The sequence below is a fragment of the Mustelus asterias genome, chromosome 21 (genome assembly GCF_964213995.1).
Source record: "Mustelus asterias chromosome 21, sMusAst1.hap1.1, whole genome shotgun sequence".
Taxonomy (NCBI): Eukaryota; Metazoa; Chordata; class Chondrichthyes; order Carcharhiniformes; family Triakidae; genus Mustelus; species Mustelus asterias.
Genome location: NC_135821.1, coordinates 22,102,292 through 22,124,497, shown reverse-complemented (window position 1 = coordinate 22,124,497; position 22,206 = coordinate 22,102,292).

The window sequence follows — 22,206 nt, the reverse complement described above, 5'->3', positions numbered from 1 at the left end:
CTTCAATTGGATTGGATTGGATTGGATGCCGTTACTTGGTTTGGATTGGATTGGATTGGATTGGATTGGATGCCGTTACTTGGATTGGATTGGATTGGATAGGTTTGGATGCCGGTACTTGGATTGGATTGGATTGGATTGGATTGGATGCTAAAACTTCGATTGGATTGGATTGGATACGATTGGATTGGTTGCCGTTACTTGGATTGGATTGGATTGGATTGGATGACGTTACTTGGATTGGATTGAATTGGATTGGATTGGATGCCGTTACTTGGATTGGATTGGATTGGATTGGATGCAGTTACTTGGATTGGATTGGATTGGATTGGATTGGATGCCCTTTCTTGGATTGGATTGAATTGGTTTGAATTGGATTGGATTGGACTGGTTTTGAGGCCGTTTCATGGGTTGGATTGGATTGGACTGGATTGGATTGGATTGGATTGGATGCCGTTCCTTGTATTGGATTGGATTGGATTGGATTGGATTTGATTGAATTGGATTGGATTGGATTGGATTGGATTGGATTGGATTGGATGTCGTTACTTGGATTGGATTGGATTGGATTGGATTGGATTGGATGCAGTTACTTGAATTGGATTGGATTGGAAGCCGTTACTTGTATTGGATTGGATTAGATTGGATTGGATTGGATTGGACGTGATTGGATGCCGTTACTTGGATTGGATTGGATTTGATTGGATTGGATAGGATTGGACATAGGTTGGACTAGGAGATTACAGGGACTGGGAACGTCCGACATGTGGAGTTTTTTCAAGGAGCAGCTACTGCGAGTCTGTGATAGGTATGTCCCTGTCAGGCAAGGAGGAATTGGTAGGGCTAGGGAACCGTGGTGCACCAAAAAAGTTTCTTTGTTGGTTAAAAAGAAAAAGGAGGCTTATGTTCGGATGAGACGTGAGCACTCGGGTAGTGCACTAGAAAGCTTTAGATTGGCTAAGAGGGAGTTGAAGAGCGAGCTTAGAAGGGCTAAAAGGGGACATGAGAAGACTTTGGCGGATAGGGTTAAAGAGAATCCTAAGGCGTTCTATAGGTATGTCAAGAACAGAAGGTTGGTTAGGGCAAGTTTAGGGCCAGTTATAGATGGCAGAGGGAAGTTATGTGTGGAACCGGAGGAGATTGGTGAAGCATTGAACCAATATTTCTCTTCGGTGTTCACGCAAGGGGACATGAATATAGCTGAGGAGGACACTGGGTTGCAAGGGAGTAGAATAGACAGTATTACAGTTGATAAGGAGGATGTGCAGGATATTCTGGAGGGTCTGAAAATAGATAAATCCCCTGGTCCGGATGGGATTTATCCAAGGATTCTCTGGGAGGCAAGAGAAGTGATTGCAGAGCCTCTGGCTCTGATCTTCAGGTCGTCGTTGGCCTCTGGTATAGTACCAGAAGATTGGAGGTTAGCGAATGTTGTCCCATTGTTTAAGAAGGGGAACAGAGACTTCCCCGGGAATTATAGACCGGTGAGTCTCACTTCTGTTGTCGGCAAGATGTTGGAAAAAATTATAAGGGATAGGATTTATAGTTATTTGGAGAGTAATGAATTGATAGGTGATAGTCAGCATGGTTTTGTGGCAGGTAGGTCGTGCCTTACTAACCTTATTGAGTTTTTTGAGAAAGTGACCAAGGAGGTGGATGGGGGCAAGGCAGTGGACGTGGTATATATGGATTTTAGTAAGGCGTTTGATAAGGTTCACCATGGTAGGCTTCTGCAGAAAATGCAGATGTATGGGATTGGGGGTGATCTAGGAAATTGGATCAGGAATTGGCTAGCGGATAGGAAACAGAGGGTGGTGGTTGATAGTAAATATTCATCATGGAGTGCGGTTACAAGTGGTGTACCTCAGGGATCTGTTTTGGGGCCACTGCTGTTTGTAATATTTATTAATGATCTGGATGAGGGTATAGTTGGGTGGATTAGCAAATTTGCTGATGACACCAAAGTCGGTGGTGTGGTAGACAGTGAGGAAGGGTGTCGTAGTTTGCAGGAAGACTTAGACAGGTTGCAAAGTTGGGCCGAGAGGTGGCGGATGGAGTTTAATGCGGAGAAGTGTGAGGTAATTCACTTTGGTAGGAATAACAGATGTGTTGAGTATAGGGCTAACGGGAGGACTTTGAATAGTGTGGAGGAGCAGAGGGATCTAGGTGTATGTGTGCATAGATCCCTGAAAGTTGGGAATCAAGTAGATAAGGTTGTTAAGAAGGCATATGGTGTCTTGGCGTTTATTGGTAGGGGGATTGAATTTAGGAGTCGTAGCGTTATGTTGCAACTGTACACAACTCTGGTGCGGCCGCACTTGGAGTACTGTGTGCAGTTCTGGTCCCCACATTACAGGAAGGATGTGGAGGCTTTGGAGAGGGTGCAGAGGAGGTTTACCAGGATGTTGCCTGGTATGGAGGGGAGATCCTATGAGGAGAGGCTGAGGGATTTGGGATTGTTTTCGCTGGAAAGGCGGCGGCTAAGAGGGGATCTTATTGAAACATATAAGATGATTAGAGGTTTAGATAGGGTGGATAGTGATAGCCTTTTTCCTCTGATGGAGAAATCCAGCACGAGGGGGCATGGCTTTAAATTGAGGGGGGGTAGTTATAGAACCGATGTCAGGGGTAGGTTCTTTACCCAGAGGGTGGTGAGGGATTGGAATGCCCTGCCAGCATCAGTAGTAAATGCGCCTAGTTTGGGGGCGTTTAAGAGATCCGTAGATAGGTTCATGGACGAAAAGAAATTGGTTTAGGTTGGAGGGTCACAGTTTTTTTTTTTTTTTAACTGGTCGGTGCAACTTCGTGGGCCGAAGGGCCTGTTCTGCGCTGTAATGTTCTATGTTCTATGTTCTATGGATGCCGGTACTTGGATTGGATTGGATTGGATAGGATTGGATTGGATTGGATTGGATTGGATTGGATTGGATTGGATTGGATTGGATTGGATTGGATTGGATTGGATTGGATTGGATGCCGATACTTGGATTGGATTAGATGCCGTTACTTGGATTGGACTGGATTGGATTGGATTGGATTGGATTGGTTGCCGTTACTTGGATTGGATTGAATTGGAGTGGATTGGATTGGATTGGACTGATTTGGATGCCGTTACTTGGGATGGATTGGATTGGATTGGATTGAATTGGATGCCGTTACTTGGATTGGATTGGATTGGATTGGTTAGGATTGGATGCCGGTACTTGGATTGGATTGGATTGGATTGGTTGCCGTTACTTTGATTGGATTGAATTGGAGTGGATTGGATTGGATTGGACTGATTTGGATGCCGTTACTTGGGATGGATTGGATTGGATTGGATTGGATTGGACTGGATGCCGTTACTTGAATTGGATTGGATTGGATTGGATGCCGTTACTTGGTTTGGATTGGATTGGATTGGATTGGATGCCGTTACTTGGATTGGATTGGATTGGATAGGTTTGCATGCCGGTACTTGGATTGGATTGTATTGGATTGGATTGGATTGGATGCTGAAACTTCGATTGGATTGGATTGGATACGATTGGATTGGTTGCCGTTACTTGGATTGGATTGGATTGGATTGGATTGGAGTGGATGACGTTACTTGGATTGGATTGAATTGGATTGGATTGGATGCCGTTACTTGGATTGGATTGGATTGGATTGGATGCAGTTACTTGGATTGGATTGTATTGGATTGGATTGGATGCCCTTTCTTGGATTGGATTGAATTGGTTTGAATTGGATTGTATTGGACTGGTTTTGAGGCCGTTTCATGGGTTGGATTGGATTGGACTGGATTGGATTGGATTGGATTGGATGCCGTTCCATGCATTGGATTGGATTGGATTGGATTGGATTTGATTGGATTGGATTGGATTGGATTGGATTGGATTGGATTGGATGTCGTTACTTGGATTGGATTGGATTGGATTGGATTGGATTGGATGCAGTTACTTGGATTGGATTGGATTGGATTGGATTGGATTGGATTGGATTGGATTGCATTGGTTGCCGTTGCTTTGATTGGATTGAATTGGAGTGGATTGGATTGGATTGGACTGATTTGGATGCCGTTACTTGGGATGGATTGGATTGGATTGGATTGGATTGGATTGGACGTGATTGGATGCCGTTACTTGGATTGGATTGGATTTGATTGGATTGGATAGGATTGGATGCCGGTACTTGGATTGGATTGGATTTGATTGGATTGGATAGGATTGGATTGGATTGGATTGGATTGGATTGGATTGGATTGGATGCCGATACTTGGATTGGATTAGATGCCGTTACTTGGATTGGACTGGATTGGATTGGATTGGATTGGATTGGTTGCCGTTACTTGGATTGGATTGAATTGGAGTGGATTGGATTGGATTGGACTGATTTGGATGCCGTTACTTGGGATGGATTGGATTGGATTGGATTGGATTGGATGCCGTTACTTGGATTGGATTGGATTGGATTGGTTAGGATTGGATGCCGGTACTTGGATTGGATTGGATTGGATTGGTTAGGATTGGATGCCGGTACTTGGATTGGATTGGATTGGATTGGATTTGATTGGTTGCCGTTACTTTGATTGGATTGAATTGGAGTGGATTGGATTGGATTGGACTGATTTGGATGCCGTTACTTGAATTGGATTGGATTGGATTAGAACATAGAACATAGAACATTACAGCGCAGAATAGGCCCTTCGGCCCACGATGTTGCACCGACCAGTTAAAAAAAAAAACTGTGACCCTCCAACCTAAACCAATTTCTTTTCGTCCATGAACCTATCTACGGATCTCTTAAACGCCCCCAAACTAGGCGCATTTACTACTGATGCTGGCAGGGCATTCCAATCCCTCACCACCCTCTGGGTAAAGAACCTACCCCTGACATCGGTTCTATAACTACCCCCCCTCAATTTAAAGCCATGCCCCCTCGTGCTGGATTTCTCCATCAGAGGAAAAAGGCTATCACTATCCACCCTATCTAAACCTCTAATCATCTTATATGTTTCAATAAGATCCCCTCTTAGCCGCCGCCTTTCCAGCGAAAACAATCCCAAATCCCTCAGCCTCTCCTCATAGGATCTCCCCTCCATACCAGGCAACATCCTGGTAAACCTCCTCTGCACCCTCTCCAAAGCCTCCACATCCTTCCTGTAATGTGGGGACCAGAACTGCACACAGTACTCCAAGTGCGGCCGCACCAGAGTTGTGTACAGTTGCAACATAACGCTACGACTCCTAAATTCAATCCCCCTACCAATAAACGCCAAGACACCATATGCCTTCTTAACAACCTTATCTACTTGATTCCCAACTTTCAGGGATCTATGCACACATACACCTAGATCCCTCTGCTCCTCCACACTATTCAAAGTCCTCCCGTTAGCCCTATACTCAACACATCTGTTATTCCTACCAAAGTGAATTACCTCACACTTCTCCGCATTAAACTCCATCCGCCACCTCTCGGCCCAACTTTGCAACCTGTCTAAGTCTTCCTGCAAACTACGACACCCTTCCTCACTGTCTACCACACCACCGACTTTGGTGTCATCAGCAAATTTGCTAATCCACCCAACTATACCCTCATCCAGATCATTAATAAATATTACAAACAGCAGTGGCCCCAAAACAGATCCCTGAGGTACACCACTTGTAACCGCACTCCATGATGAATATTTACTATCAACCACCACCCTCTGTTTCCTATCCGCTAGCCAATTCCTGATCCAATTTCCTAGATCACCCCCAATCCCATACATCTGCATTTTCTGCAGAAGCCTACCATGGTGAACCTTATCAAACGCCTTACTAAAATCCATATATACCACGTCCACTGCCTTGCCCCCATCCACCTCCTTGGTCACTTTCTCAAAAAACTCAATAAGGTTAGTAAGGCACGACCTACCTGCCACAAAACCATGCTGACTATCACCTATCAATTCATTACTCTCCAAATAACTATAAATCCTATCCCTTATAATTTTTTCCAACATCTTGCCGACAACAGAAGTGAGACTCACCGGTCTATAATTCCCGGGGAAGTCTCTGTTCCCCTTCTTAAACAATGGGACAACATTCGCTAACCTCCAATCTTCTGGTACTATACCAGAGGCCAACGACGACCTGAAGATCAGAGCCAGAGGCTCTGCAATCACTTCTCTTGCCTCCCAGAGAATCCTTGGATAAATCCCATCCGGACCAGGGGATTTATCTATTTTCAGACCCTCCAGAATATCCTGCACATCCTCCTTATCAACTGTAATACTGTCTATTCTACTCCCTTGCAACCCAGTGTCCTCCTCAGCTATATTCATGTCCCCTTGCGTGAACACCGAAGAGAAATATTGGTTCAATGCTTCACCAATCTCCTCCGGTTCCACACATAACTTCCCTCTGCCATCTATAACTGGCCCTAAACTTGCCCTAACCAACCTTCTGTTCTTGACATACCTTTGAACGCCTTAGGATTCTCTTTAACCCTATCCGCCAAAGTCTTCTCATGTCCCCTTTTAGCCCTTCTAAGCTCGCTCTTCAACTCCCTCTTAGCCAATCTAAAGCTTTCTAGTGCACTACCCGAGTGCTCACGTCTCATCCGAACATAAGCCTCCTTTTTCTTTTTAACCAACAAAGAAACTTTTTTGGTGCACCACGGTTCCCTAGCCCTACCAATTCCTCCTTGCCTGACAGGGACATACCTATCACAGACTCGCAGTAGCTGCTCCTTGAAAAAACTCCACATGTCGGACGTTCCCAGTCCCTGTAATCTCCTAGTCCAACCTATGTTTCCTAATTCTCTCCTAATAGCCTCATAATTACCCTTCCCCCAGCTAAAACCACTGGCCCGAGGTTCATGCCTATCCCTTTCCATCACTAAGGTGAACGTAACCGAATTGTGGTCACTATCACCAAAATGCACACCAACTTCCAAGTCTAGCACCTGGTCTGGCTCATTTCCCAGCACCAGATCCAATATAGCCTCACCTCTAGTTGGCCTGTCTACATACTGAGTCAAAAAACCTTCCTGCACGCTTTGAACAAAAACTGACCCCTCTAACGAGCTAGAGCTATAACAATTCCAGTCAATATTAGTCAAGTTAAAATCCCCCATAACAATTGCCCTATTACTTTCACTCCTAAGCAGGATTGACTCCGCAATCCTTTCCTCAACCTCTCTAGAACTTTTAGGAGGTCTATAAAAGACTCCCAACAGGGTGACCTCTCCTCTCCTATTTCTAATCTCCGCCCATACTACCTCAACAGATAAGTCCTCATCAAACCTCCTCTCTGACACTGTGATACAATCTCTGACCAATAATGCTACCCCTCCCCCTCTTCTACCTCCTTCCCTACTTCGACTAAAACATTTGAACCCCGGGACCTGCAGCATCCATTCCTGCCCCTGCTCTATCCATGTCTCTGAAATAGCCACAACATCGAAGTCCCAGGTACTGATCCACGCTGCAAGTTCACCCACTTTATTGCGAATACTCCTGGCATTGAAGTATACACATTTCAAACCCTGCTCCACCCCACCTCTGCAATGCCGTGCATTGCAGTCCCCATCCATGCATCCCTCACTTTCAGCCCCACTACTCAGGATCCCTCCCCCCCCCCCCGAATCAGTTTAAACCTCCCTGCATGGCCTTAGCAAATTTACCCCCCAGGATATTGGTCCCCTTCTGATTAAGGTGTAGACCATCCTTCTCATAGAGGTCACACCTTCCCCAGTACGAGCCCCAATTGCTTAAGTACCTGAACCCCTCCCTCCTGCACCATCCCTTCAGCCATGAATTCAAACCTTCCCTCTCCCTATTCCTCTCTAAACTATCCCGTGGTACAGGCAAGAGTCCAGAGATAACCACTCTGTCAGTCTTGGCCTTTAGTTTCCACCCCAACTCCATAAATCCCTGCCTAATATCCCCTTCCCCTATCCTCCCTATGTCGTGTGTCCCCACATGTACAATAACTTGTGGTTTATCTCCCTCCCCCCTAAGAGTCCTGAATACCCTGTCAGACACATCCCGGACCCCAGCCCCTGGTAGGCAACACACCAACCCTGAGTCCCTACCTTTAGTTCCGACCCTCCTATCTGTCCCCTTAATTGTGGAGTCCCCAATCACAAGGCCCAGTCTTTTACAGCCCCTAACCACCTGAGCTTTCTCACTCGGCTCACCCCCAGAGATCTGCTCTCTATGCTCAGTTGATTCCTCCTCAACTGTAGCCTCCAGCACCGAAAACCTATTATGGAGGGGAACCGCCCCAGGGGATTGTCTTCCCGATTGCTTCTTACCCCTCCTCCTGGCATTGACCCAAGCCTCATTTCTAGGAGTTACTATTTCTCTATAACTCCTATCAACTTCCACCTCCGCCTCCCGAATTATGCGGAGTTCCTCTACCTCCCCCTCCAGCTCCTTTACACGCTCCTCCAGAAGCTGCAATCTAATGCACTTCTTACAACTAAAATCTCCTGAAACACTACTGGATTTCCTCACCACATACATCCCACAGGAGATGCAGCATACTGCCTGAACTGCCATCCCTGAAGCCATTACCAGCAAGAAAAAAAGAAAACAAAAAAAAATAAATAAAATAAAATAAAAAAAAAACTTCCCCACACTTCCCCAACTGTCACTCTCCACTGCAGCCCGAGCAACACTCCCTCACTGAGACACCAACTGTCACACTCCACTGCAGCCCGAGCAGCACTCCCTCACTGAGACACCAACTGTCACACTCCACTGCAGCCCGAGCAACACTCCCTCACTGAGACACCAACTGTCACACTCTACTGCAGCCCGAGCAGCACTCCCTCACTGAGACACCAACTGTCACACTCTACTGCAGCCCGAGCAGCACTCCCACAGTGAGACACCAACTGTCACACTCTACTGCAGCCCGAGCAGCACTCCCACACTGAGACACCAACTGTCACACTCCAATTGGATTGGATTGGATTGGATGCCGTTACTTGGTTTGGATTGGATTGGATTGGATTGGATGCCGTTACTTGGATTGGATTGGATTGGATAGGTTTGGATGCCGGTACTTGGATTGGATTGGATTGGATTGGATTGGATGCTGAAACTTTGATTGGATTGGATTGGATACGATTGGAGTGGTTGCCGTTACTTGGATTGGATTGGATTGGATTGGATTGGATGACGTTACTTGGATTGGATTGAATCGGATTGGATTGGATGCCGTTACTTGGATTGGATTGGATTGGATTGGATGCAGTTACTTGGATTGGATTGGATTGGATTGGATTGGATTGGATGCCCTTTCTTGGATTGGATTGAATTGGTTTGAATTGGATTGTATTGGACTGGTTTTGAGGCCGTTTCATGGGTTGGATTGGATTGGGCTGGATTGGATTGGATTGGATTGGATGCCGTTCCTTGCATTGGATTGGATTGGATTGGATTGGATTTGATTGGATGGATTGGATTGGATTGGATTGGATTGGATTGGATTGGATTGGATTGGATGTCGTTACTTGGATTGGATTGGATTGGATTGGATTGGATGCAGTTACTTGGATTGGATTGGATTGGATTGGAAGCCGTTACTTGGATTGGATTGGATTGGATTGGATGCCGTTACTTGGATTGGATTGGATTGGATTGGATTCGATGCCGTTACTTGTATTGTATTGGATTGGATTGGATAGGATTGGATTGGATTGGAAGCCGTTACTTGGATTTGATTCGATTGTATTGGATTGGGTGCCGTTACTTGGATGGAATTGGATTGGATTGGATTGGATGCCGTTACTTGGATTGGATTGGATTCGATTGGATTGGATGCCGATACTTGGATTGGATTAGATGCCGTTACTTGCATTGGACTGGATTGGATTGGATTGGATTGGATTGCTTGCCGTTACTTGGATTGGATTGAATTGGAGTGGATTGGATTGGACTGATTTGGATGCCGTTACTTGGGATGGATTGGATTGGATTGGATTGGATTGGATTGGATGCCGTTACTTGGATTGGATTGGATTGGATGCCGTTACTTGGTTTGAATTGGATTGGATTGGATGCCGTTACTTGGATTGGATTGCATTAGATTGGATAGGATTGGATGCCGGTACTTGGATTGGATTGGATTGGTTGCCGTTACTTGGATTAGATTGAATTGGAGTGGATTGGATTGGATTGGACTGATTTGGATGCCGTTACTTGGGATGGATTGGATTGGATTGGATTGGATTGGATGGGATTGGATTGGACTGGATGCCGTTACTTGGATTGGATTGGATTGGATGCCGTTACTTGGTTTGGATTGGATTGGATTGGATTGGATGCCGTTACTTGGATTGGATTGGATTGGATTGGATAGTATTGGTTGCCGGTATTTGGATTGGATTGCATTGGATTGGATTGGATGCTGAAACTTCTATTGGATTGGATTGGATCCGATTGGATTGGTTGCCGTTACTTGGATTGGATTGGATTGGATTGGATTGGATTGGATGACGTTACTTGGATTGGATTGAATTGGATTGGATTGGATGCCGTTACTTGGATTGGATTGGATTGGATTGGATTGGATGCAGTTACTTGGATTGGATTGGATTGGATTGGATTGGATTGGATTGGATTGGATTGGATTGGATGCCCTTTCGTGGATTGGATTGAATTGGTTTGAATTGGATTGGATTGGACTGGTTTTGAGGCCGTTTCATGGGTTGGATTGGATTGGACTGGATTGGATTGGATTGGATTGAATTGGATGCCGTTTCTTGGATTGGATTGGATTGGATTGGATTGGATTGGATTGGATTGGATTGGATTGGATTTGATTGGATTGGATTGGATTGGATTGGATTGGGTTGGATGACGTTACTTGGATTGGATTGGATTGGATTGGATTGGATGCCGTTCCTTGGATTGGATTGGATTGGATTGGATTGGATGCAGTTACTTGGATTGGATTTGATTGAATTGGATTGGAAGCCGTTACATGGATTGGATTGGATTGGATTGGATTGGTTGCCGTTCCTTGGATTGGATTGGATTGGATTCGATGCCGTTACTTTTATTGGATTGGATTGGATAGGATTGGATTGGATTGGATGCCGTTACTTGGATTGGATTCGATTGCATTGGATTGGATGCCGTTACTTGGATGGGATTGGATTGGATTGGATGCCGTTACTTGGATTGGATTGGATTGGATTGGATTGAATTGGATTATATGGGATGCCGTTACTTGGATTGGATTGAATTGGATTGGATTGGATGCCGTTACTTGGATTGGATTGGATTGGATTGTTTTGGATTGGATTGGATTGGATTGGATTGGATGCCGTTCCTTGGATTGGATTGGATTGGATTGGATTGGATTGGATTGGATTGGATTGGATTGGATTGGATTGGATTGGATTGGAATGGACTGGACAGGATGCCGTTACTTGGATTGGATTGGATTGGATGCCGTTACTTGGATTGGATTGGATGGGGTTACTTGGATAGGATTGGATTGGAGCCGTTACTTTGATTGGATTGGATTGGTTTGGATTGGATGTATTTACCTGGATTGTATTGGATTGTGTTGGATTGGATTGGATTGGATTGGAATGGATTCGATGCCGTTACTTGGATTGGATTGGATGCGGTTACTTGGATTGGATTGGATTGGATCGGATGCCGTTAATTGGATTTGATTGAATTGGATTGGATGCCGTTACTTGGATTGGATTGGATTGGATTGGATTCGATGCCGTTACTTGGATTGGTTTGAATTGGATTGGATTGGATTGGATGCCGTGACTTGGTTTGGATTGGATTGGATTGGATTGGATGCCGTTACTTGGATTGGATTGGATTTGATTGGAGTGGATAGGATTGGATGCCGTTACTTGGATTGGATTGGATTGGATAGGATTGGATTGGATTGGATTGGATTGGATTGGATTGGATTGGATTGGATTGGATTGGATTGGATTGGATTGGATTGGATTGGATTGGATTGGATTGGATTGGATTGGATTGGATTGGACTGGATTGGAATGGACTGGACTGGATGCCGTTACTTGGATTGGATTGGATTGTGTTAGCTTGGATTGGATTGGATTGGATTGGATTGGATTCGATTGGATTCGATTGGATTGGATTGGATTGGATGCCTTTACTTGGATTGGATTGGATTGGAGGCCGTTACTTGGATTGGATTGGATGGGGTTACTTGGATAGGATTGGATTGGAGCCGTTACTTTGATTGGATTGGATTGGATTGGATTGGATGTATTTACCTGGATTGTATTGGATTGTGTTGGATTGGATTGGATTGGATTGGAATGGATTCGATGCCGTTACTTGGATTGGATTGGATGCGGTTACTTGGATTGGATTGGATTGGATCGGATGCCGTTAATTGGATTTGATTGAATTGGATTGGATGCCGTTACTTGGATTGGATTGGATTGGATTGGATTGGATGCCGATACTTGGATTGGATTACATGCCGTTCCTTGGATTGGATTGGATTGGATTGGATTTGATTGGATTGGATTGGTTGCCGTTACTTGGATTGGATTGAATTGGAGTGGATTGGATTGGATTGGACTGATTTGGATGCCGTTACTAGGAATGGATTGGATTGGATTGGATTGGATGCCGTTACTTGGATTGGATTGGATTGGATTGGATGCCGTTACTTGGTTTGGATAGGATTGGATTGGATTGGTTTGGATGCCGTTACTTGGATTGGATATGATTGGATTGGATAGGATTGGATGCCGGTACTTGGATTGGATTGGATTGGATTGGATTGGTTGCCGTTACTTGGATTGGATTGAATTGGAGTGGATTGGATTGGATTGGATTGGATTGGATGCCGTTACTTGGATTGGATTGGATTGGAATGGATGCCGTTACTTGGTTTGGATTGGATTGGATTGGATTGGATGCCGTTACTTGGATTGGATTGGATAGGATTGGATGCCGGTACTTGGATTGGATTGGATTGGATTGGATTGGATTGGATTGGATGGATGCAGATCCTTCGATTGGATTGGATTGGATACGATTGGATTGGTTGCCGTTACTTGGATTGGATTGGATTGGATTGGATGACGTTACTTGGATTGGATTGAATTGGATTGGATTGGATGCCGTTACTTGGATTGGATTGGATTGGATTGGATTGGATTGGAATGGATTGGATGCCCTTTCTTGGATTGGATTGAATTGGTTTGAATTGGATTGGATTGGACTTGTTTTGAGGCTGTTTCATGGGTTGGATTGGATTGGACTGGATTGGATTGGATTGGATTGGATTGGATTGGATTGGATGACGTTACTTGGATTGGATTGGATTGGATTGGATTGGATGCCGTTACTTGGATTGGATTGGATTGGATTGGTTGGATGCAGTTACGTGGATTGGATTGGATTGGTTTGGATTGGAAGCCGTTACTTGGATTGGATTGTATTGGATTGGATGCCGTTACTTGTACTGGATTGGATTGGATTCGATTCGATAGGATTGGATTGGATTGGATGCCGTTACTTGGATTGGATTCGATTGCATTGGATTGGATGCCGTTACTTGGATGGGATTGGATTGGATTGGATTGGATGCCGTTACTTGGATTGGATTGGATTGGATTGGATTGAATTGGATTGGATGGGATGCCGTTACTTGGATTGGATTGAATTGGATTGGATTGGATGCCGTTACTTGGATTGGATTGGATTGGATTGGATTGTTTTGGATTGGATTGGATTGGATTGGATTGGATTGGATTGGATTGGATGCCGTTCCTTGGTTTGGATTGGATTGGATTGGATTGGATTGGATTGGATTGGATTGGATTGGATTGGATTGGAATGGACTGGACTGGATGCCGTTACTTGGATTGGATTGGATTGTGTTAGATTGGATTGGATTGGATTGAATTGGATTGGATTCGATTGGATTCGATTGGATTCGATTGGATTCGATTGGATTGGATTGGATGCCGTTACTTGGATTGGATTGGATTGGATTGGATGTCGTTACTTGGATTGGATTGGATGGGGTTACTTGGATAGGATTGAATAGGAGCCGTTACTTTGATTGGATTGGATTGGATTGGATTGGATGTATTTACTTGGATTGTATTGGATTGTGTTGGATTGGATTGGATTGGATTGGAATGGATTCGATGCCGTTACTTGGATTGGATTGGATTAGATTGGATTGGATTGGATTGGACGTGATTGGATGCCGTTACTTGGATTGGATTGGATTTGACTGGATTGGATAGGATTGGATGCCGGTACTTGGATTGGTTTGGATTGGATTGGATAGGATTGGATTGGATTGGATTGGATTGGATTGGATTGGATTGGATTGGATTGGATTGGATTGGATTGGATTGGATTGGATTGGATGCCGATACTTGGATTGGATTAGGTGCCGTTACTTGGATTGGATTGGATTGGATTGGATTGGTTGCCGTTACTTGGATTGGATTGAATTGGAGTGGATTGGATTGGATTGGACTGATTTGGATGCCGTTACTTGGGATGGATTGGATTGGATTGGATTGGATTGGAATGGTTTGGATGCCGTTACATGGGTTCAATTGGATTGGATTGGATTGGATTGGATGCCGTTACTTGGATGGATTGGATTGGATTGGATTCGATGCCGTTACTTGGATTGTATTGAATTGGATTGAATTGGATTGGATTGGAATGGTTTGGATGCCGTTACATGGGTTGAATTGGATTGGATTCGATTGGATTGGATGCCGCGACTTTGTTTGGATTGGATTGGATTGGATAGGATTGGATGCCGGTACTTGGATTGGATTGGATTGGATTGGATTGGTTGCCGTTACTTGGATTGGATTGAATTGGAGTGGATTGGATTGGATTGGATTGGATTGGATGCCGTTACTTGGATTGGATTGGATTGGAATGCCGTTCCTTGGATTGGATTGGATAGGATTGGATGCCGGTACTTGGATTGGATTGGATTAGATTGGATTGGATTGGATTGGACGTGATTGGATGCCGTTACTTGGATTGGATTGGATTTGATTGGATTGGATAGGATTGGATTGGATGTATTTACTTGGATTGTATTGGATTGTGTTGGATTGGTTTGGATTGGATTGGAATGGATTCGATGCCGTTACTTGGATTGGATTGGATTAGATTGGATTGGATTGGATTGGACGTGATTGGATGCCGTTACTTGGATTGGATTGGATTTGATTGGATTGGATAGGATTGGATGCCGGTACTTGGATTGGATTGGATTGGATTGGATAGGATTGGATTGGATTGGATTGGATTGGATTGGATTGGATTGGATTGGATGTATTTACTTGGATTGTATTGGATTGTGTTGGATTGGTTTGGATTGGATTGGAATGGATTCGATGCCGTTACTTGGATTGGATTGGATTAGATTGGATTGGATTGGATTGGACGTGATTGGATGCCGTTACTTGGATTGGATTGGATTTGATTGGATTGGATAGGATTGGATGCCGGTACTTGGATTGGATTGGATTGGATTGGATAGGATTGGATTGGATTGGATTGGATTGGATTGGATTGGATTGGATTGGATTGGATTGGATGCCGATACTTGGATTGGATTAGATGCCGTTACTTGGATTGGATTGGATTGGATTGGATTGGGTGCCGTTACTTGGATTGGATTGAATTGGAGTGGATTGGATTGGATTGGACTGATTTGGGTGCCGTTACTTGGGATGGATTGGATTGGATTGGATTGGATTGGAATGGTTTGGATGCCGTTACATGGGTTCAATTGGATTGGATTGGATTGGATTGGATGCCGTTACTTGGATGGATTGGATTGGATTGGATTCGATGCCGTTACTTGGATTGTATTGAATTGGATTGAATTGGATTGGATTGGAATGGTTTGGATGCCGTTACATGGGTTGAATTGGATTGGATTCGATTGGATTGGATGCCGCGACTTTGTTTGGATTGGATTGGATTGGATTGGACTGGATGCCGTTCCTTGGATTGGATTGGATAGGATTGGATGCCGGTACTTGGATTGGATTGGATTGGATTGGATTGGATTGGATTGGATGGATGCTGATCCTTCGATTGGATTGGATTGGATACGATTGGATTGGTTGCCGTTACTTGGATTGGATTGGATTGGATTGGATGACGTTACTTGGATTGGATTGAATTGGATTGGATTGGTGCCGTTACTTGGATTGGATTGGATTGGATTGGATTGGAATGGATTGGATGCCCTTTCTTGGATTGGATTGAATTGGTTTGAATTGGATTGGATTGGACTTGTTTTGAGGCTGTTTCATGGGTTGGATTGGATTGGACTGGATTGGATTGGATTGGATGCCGTTCCTTGCAGTGGATTGGATTGGATTGGATTGGATTGGATTGGATGACGTTACTTGGATTGGATTGGATTGGATTGGATTGGATGCCGTTACTTGGATTGGATTGGATTGGATTGGATTGGATGCAGTTACGTGGATTGGATTGGATTGGTTTGGATTGGAAGCCGTTACTTGGATTGGATTGTATTGGATTGGATGCCGTTACTTGTATTGGATTGGATTGGATTGGATTCGATAGGATTGGATTGGATTGGATGCCGTTACTTGGATTGGATTCGATTGCATTGGATTGGATGCCGTTACTTGGATGGGATTGGATTGGATTGGATTGGATGCCGTTACTTGGATTGGATTGGATTGGATTGGATTGAATTGGATTGGATGGGATGCCGTTACTTGGATTGGATTGAATTGGATTGGATTGGATGCCGTTACTTGGATTGGATTGGATTGGATTGGATTGTTTTGGATTGGATTGGATTGGATTGGATTGGATTGGATTGGATTGGATTGGATTGGATGCCGTTCCTTGGATTGGATTGGATTGGATTGGATTGGATTGGATTGGATTGGATTGGATTGGAATGGACTGGACTGGATGCCGTTTCTTGGATTGGATTGGATTGTGTTAGATTGGATTGGATTGGATTGAATTGGATTGGATTCGATTGGATTCGATTGGATTCGATTGGATTCGATTGGATTGGATTGGATGCCGTTACTTGGATTGGATTGGATTGGATGTCGTTACTTGGATTGGATTGGATGGGGTCACTTGGATAGGATTGAATAGGAGCCGTTACTTTGATTGGATTGGATTGGATTGGATTGGATGTATTTACTTGGATTGTATTGGATTGTGTTGGATTGGTTTGGATTGGATTGGAATGGATTCGATGCCGTTACTTGGATTGGATTAGATTGGATTGGATTGGATTGGACGTGATTGGATGCCGTTACTTGGATTGGATTGGATTTGATTGGATTGGATAGGATTGGATGCCGGTACTTGGATTGGATTGGATTGGATAGGATTGGATTGGATTGGATTGGATTGGATTGGATTGGATTGGATTGGATTGGATTGGATTGGATTGGATTGGATGCCGATACTTGGATTGGATTAGATGCCGTTACTTGGATTGGATTGGATTGGATTGGATTGGATTGGTTGCCGTTACTTGGATTGGATTGAATTGGAGTGGATTGGATTGGATTGGACTGATTTGGGTGCCGTTACTTGGGATGGATTGGATTGGATTGGATTGGATTGGAATGGTTTGGATGCCGTTACATGGGTTCAATTGGATTGGATTGGATTGGATTGGATGCCGTTACTTGGATGGATTGGATTGGATTGGATTCGATGCCGTTACTTGGATTGTATTGAATTGGATTGAATTGGATTGGATTGGAATGGTTTGGATGCCGTTACATGGGTTGAATTGGATTGGATTCGATTGGATTGGATGCCGCGACTTTGTTTGGATTGGATTGGATTGGATTGGACTGGATGCCATTACTTGGATCGGATTGGATTGGATTAGATTGGATTGGATTGGATTGGATTGGACGTGATTGGATGCCGTTACTTGGATTGGATTGGATTTGACTGGATTGGATAGGATTGGATGCCGGTACTTGGATTGGATTGGATTGGATAGGATTGGATTGGATTGGATTGGATTGGATTGGATTGGATTGGAGTGGATTGGATTGGATGCCGATACTTTGATTGAATTAGATGCCGTTACTTGGATTGGACTGGATTGGATTGGATTGGATTGGATTGGTTGCTGTTACTTGGATTGGATTGAATTGGAGTGGATTGGATTGGATTGGACTGATTTGGATGCCGTTATTTGGGATGGATTGGATTGGATTGGATTGGATTGGATGCCGTTACTTGGATTGGATTGGATTGGATGCCGTTACTTGGTTTGGATTGGATTGGATTGGATTGGATTGGATGCCGTTACTTGGATTGGATTGGATTGGATTGGATAGGATTGGACGCCGGTACTTGGATTGGATTGGATTGGATTGGATTGGATAGGATTGGATTGTTTGGATTGGATTGGATTGGATTGGATTGGATTGGATTGGATTGGATTGTATTGGATTGTATTGGATTGGATTGGATTGGATTGGATTGGATTGGATTGGAATGGACTGGACTGGATGCCGTTACTTGGATTGGATTGGATTGTGTTAGCTTGGATTGGATTGGATTGGATTGGATTGGATTCGATTGGATTCGATTGGATTGGATTGGATTGGATTGGATGCCGTTACTTGGATTGGATTGGATTGGATGCCGTTACTTGGATTGGATTGGATGGGGTTACTTGGATAGGATTGGATTGGAGCCGTTACTTTGATTGGATTGGATTGGATTGGATTGGATGTATTTACCTGGATTGTATTGGATTGTGTTGGATTGGATTGGATTGGATTGGAATGGATTCGATGCCGTTACTTGGATTGGATTGGATGCGGTTACTTGGATTGGATTGGATTGGATCGGATGCCGTTAATTGGATTTGATTGAATTGGATTGGATGCCGTTACTTGGATTGGATTGGATTGGATTGGATTGGATGCCGTTACTTGGATTGGATTGGATTGGATTGGATTGGATGCCGATACTTGGATTGGATTACATGCCGTTCCTAGGATTGGATTGGATTGGATTGGATTGGATTGGTTGCCGTTACTTGGATTGGATTGAATTGGAGTGGATTGGATTGGATTGGACTGATTTGGATGCCGTTACTAGGAATGGATTGGATTGGATTGGATTGGATGCCGTTACTTGGATTGGATTGGATTGGATTGGATGCCGTTACTTGGTTTGGATAGGATTGGATTGGATTGGTTTGGATGCCGTTACTTGGATTGGATTGGATTGGATTGGATAGGATTGGATGCCGGTACTTGGATTGGATTGGATTGGATTGGATTGGTTGCCGTTACATGGATTGGATTGAATTGGAGTGGATTGGATTGGACTGATTTGGATGCCGTTACCTGGGATGGATTGGATTGGATTGGATTGGATGCCGTTACTTGGATTGGATTGGAATGGATGCCGTTACTTGGTTTGGATTGGATTGGATTGGATTGGATTGGATGCCGTTATTTGGATTGGATTGGATAGGATTGGATGCCGGTACTTGGATTGGATTGGATTGGATTGGATTGGATTGGATGGATGCTGATCCTTCGATTGGATTGGATTGGATACGATTGGATTGGTTGCCGTTACTAGGATTGGATTGGATTGGATTGGATTGGATGACGTTACTTGGATTGGATTGAATTGGATTGGATTGGATGCCGTTACCTGGATTGGATTGGATTGGATTGGATTGGAATGGATTGGATGCCGTTTCTTGGATTGGATTGAATTGGTTTGAATTGGATTGGATTGGACTTGTTTTGAGGCTGTTTCATGGGTTGGATTGGATTGGACTGGATTGGATTGGATTGGATTGGATGCCGTTCCTTGCATTGGATTGGATTGGATTGGATTGGATTGGATTGGATTGGTTTGGATTGGATTGGATTGGATTGGATGACGTTACTTGGATTGGATTGGATTGGATTGGATTGGATGCCGTTACTTGGATTGGATTGGATTGGATTGGATTGGATTGGATGCAGTGACTTGGATTGGATTGGATTGGTTTGGATTGGAAGCCGTTACTTGGATTGGATTGTATTGGATTGGATGCCGTTACTTGTATTGGAATGGATTGGATTCGATTCGATAGGATTGGATTGGATTGGATGCCGTTACTTGGATTGGATTCGATTGCACTGGATTGGATGCCGTTACTTGGATGGGATTGGATTGGATTGGATTGGATGCCGTTATTTGGATTGGATTGGATTGGATTGGATTGAATTGGATTGGATGGGATGCCGTTACTTGGATTGGATTGAATTGGATTGGATTGGATGCCCTTACTTGGATTGGATTGGATTGGATTGGATTGTTTTGGATTGGATTGGATTGGATTGGATTGGATTGGATTGGATTGGATTGGATTGGATGCCGTTCCTTGGATTGGATTGGATTGGATTGGATTGGATTGGATTGGATTGGATTGGATTGGATTGGATTGGATTGGATTGGAATGGACTGGACTGGATGCCGTTACTTGGATTGGATTGGATTGTGTTAGATTGGATTGGATTGGATTGAATTGGATTGGATTCGATTGGATTCTATTGGATTCGATTGGATTCGATTGGATTGGATTGGATGCCGTTACTTGGATTGGATTGGATTGGATGTCGTTACTTGGATTGGATTGGATGGGGTTACTTGGATAGGATTGAATAGGAGCGGTTACTTTGATTGGATTGGATTGGATTGGATTGGATGTATTTACTTGGATTGTATTGGATTGTGTTGGATTGGATTGGATTGGATTGGAATGGATTCGATGCCGTTACTTGGATTGGATTGGATTAGATTGGATTGGATTGGATTGGACGTGATTGGATGCCGTTACTTGGATTGGATTGGATTTGATTGGATTGGATAGGATTGGATGCCGGTACTTGGATTGGATTGGATTGGATTGGATTGGATTGGATTGGATTGGATTGGATTGGATTGGATTGGATGCCGATACTTGGATTGGATTAGATGCCGTTACTTGGATTGGACTGGATTGGATTGGATTGGATTGGATTGGTTGCCGTTCCTTGGATTGGATTGAATTGGAGTGGATTGGATTGGATTGGACTGATTTGGATGCCGTTACTTGGGATGGATTGGATTGGATTGGATTGGATTGGATTGGAATGGTTTGGATGCCGTTACATGGGTTCAATTGGATTGGATTGGATTGGATTAGATGCCGTTACTTGGATGGATTGGATTGGATTGGATTCGATGCCGTTACTTGGATTGTATTGAATTGGATTGAATTGGATTGGATTGGAATGGTTTGGATCCTGTTACATGGGTTGAATTGGATTGGATTCGATTGGATTGGATGCCGCGACTTTGTTTGGATTGGATTGGATTGGATTGGACTGGATGCCATTACTTGGATCGGATTGGATTGGATTAGATTGGATTGGATTGGATTGGATTGGACGTGATTGGATGCCGTTACTTGGATTGGATTGGATTTGATTGGATTGGATAGGATTGGATGCCGGTACTTGGATTGGATTGGATTGGATAGGATTGGATTGGATTGGATTGGATTGGATTGGATTGGATTGGATTGGAGTGGATTGGATTGGATGCCGATACTTGGATTGGATTAGATGCCGTTACTTGGATTGGACTGGATTGGATTGGATTGGATTGGATTGGTTGCTGTTACTTGGATTGGATTGAATTGGAGTGGATTGGATTGGATTGGACTGATTTGGATGCCGTTATTTGGGATGGATTGGATTGGATTGGATTGGATGCCGTTACTTGGATTGGATTGGATTGGATAGGATGCCGTTACTTGGTTTGGATTGGATTGGATTGGATTGGATTGGATGCCGTTACTTGGATTGGATTGGATTGGATTGGATAGGATTGGACGCCGGTACTTGGATTGGATTGGATTGGATTGGATTGGTTGCCGTTACTTGGATTGGATTGAATTGGAGTGGATTGGATTGGACTGATTTGGATGCCGTTACTTGGGATGGATTGGATTGGATTGGATTGGATGCCGTTACTTGGATTGGATTGTATTGGATTGGATGCCGTTACTTGGTTTGGATTGGATTGGATTGGATGCCGTTACTTGGATTGGATTGGATTGGATTGGATAGGATTGGATGCCGGTACTTAGATTGGATTGGATTGGATTGGATTGGATTGGATTGGATTGG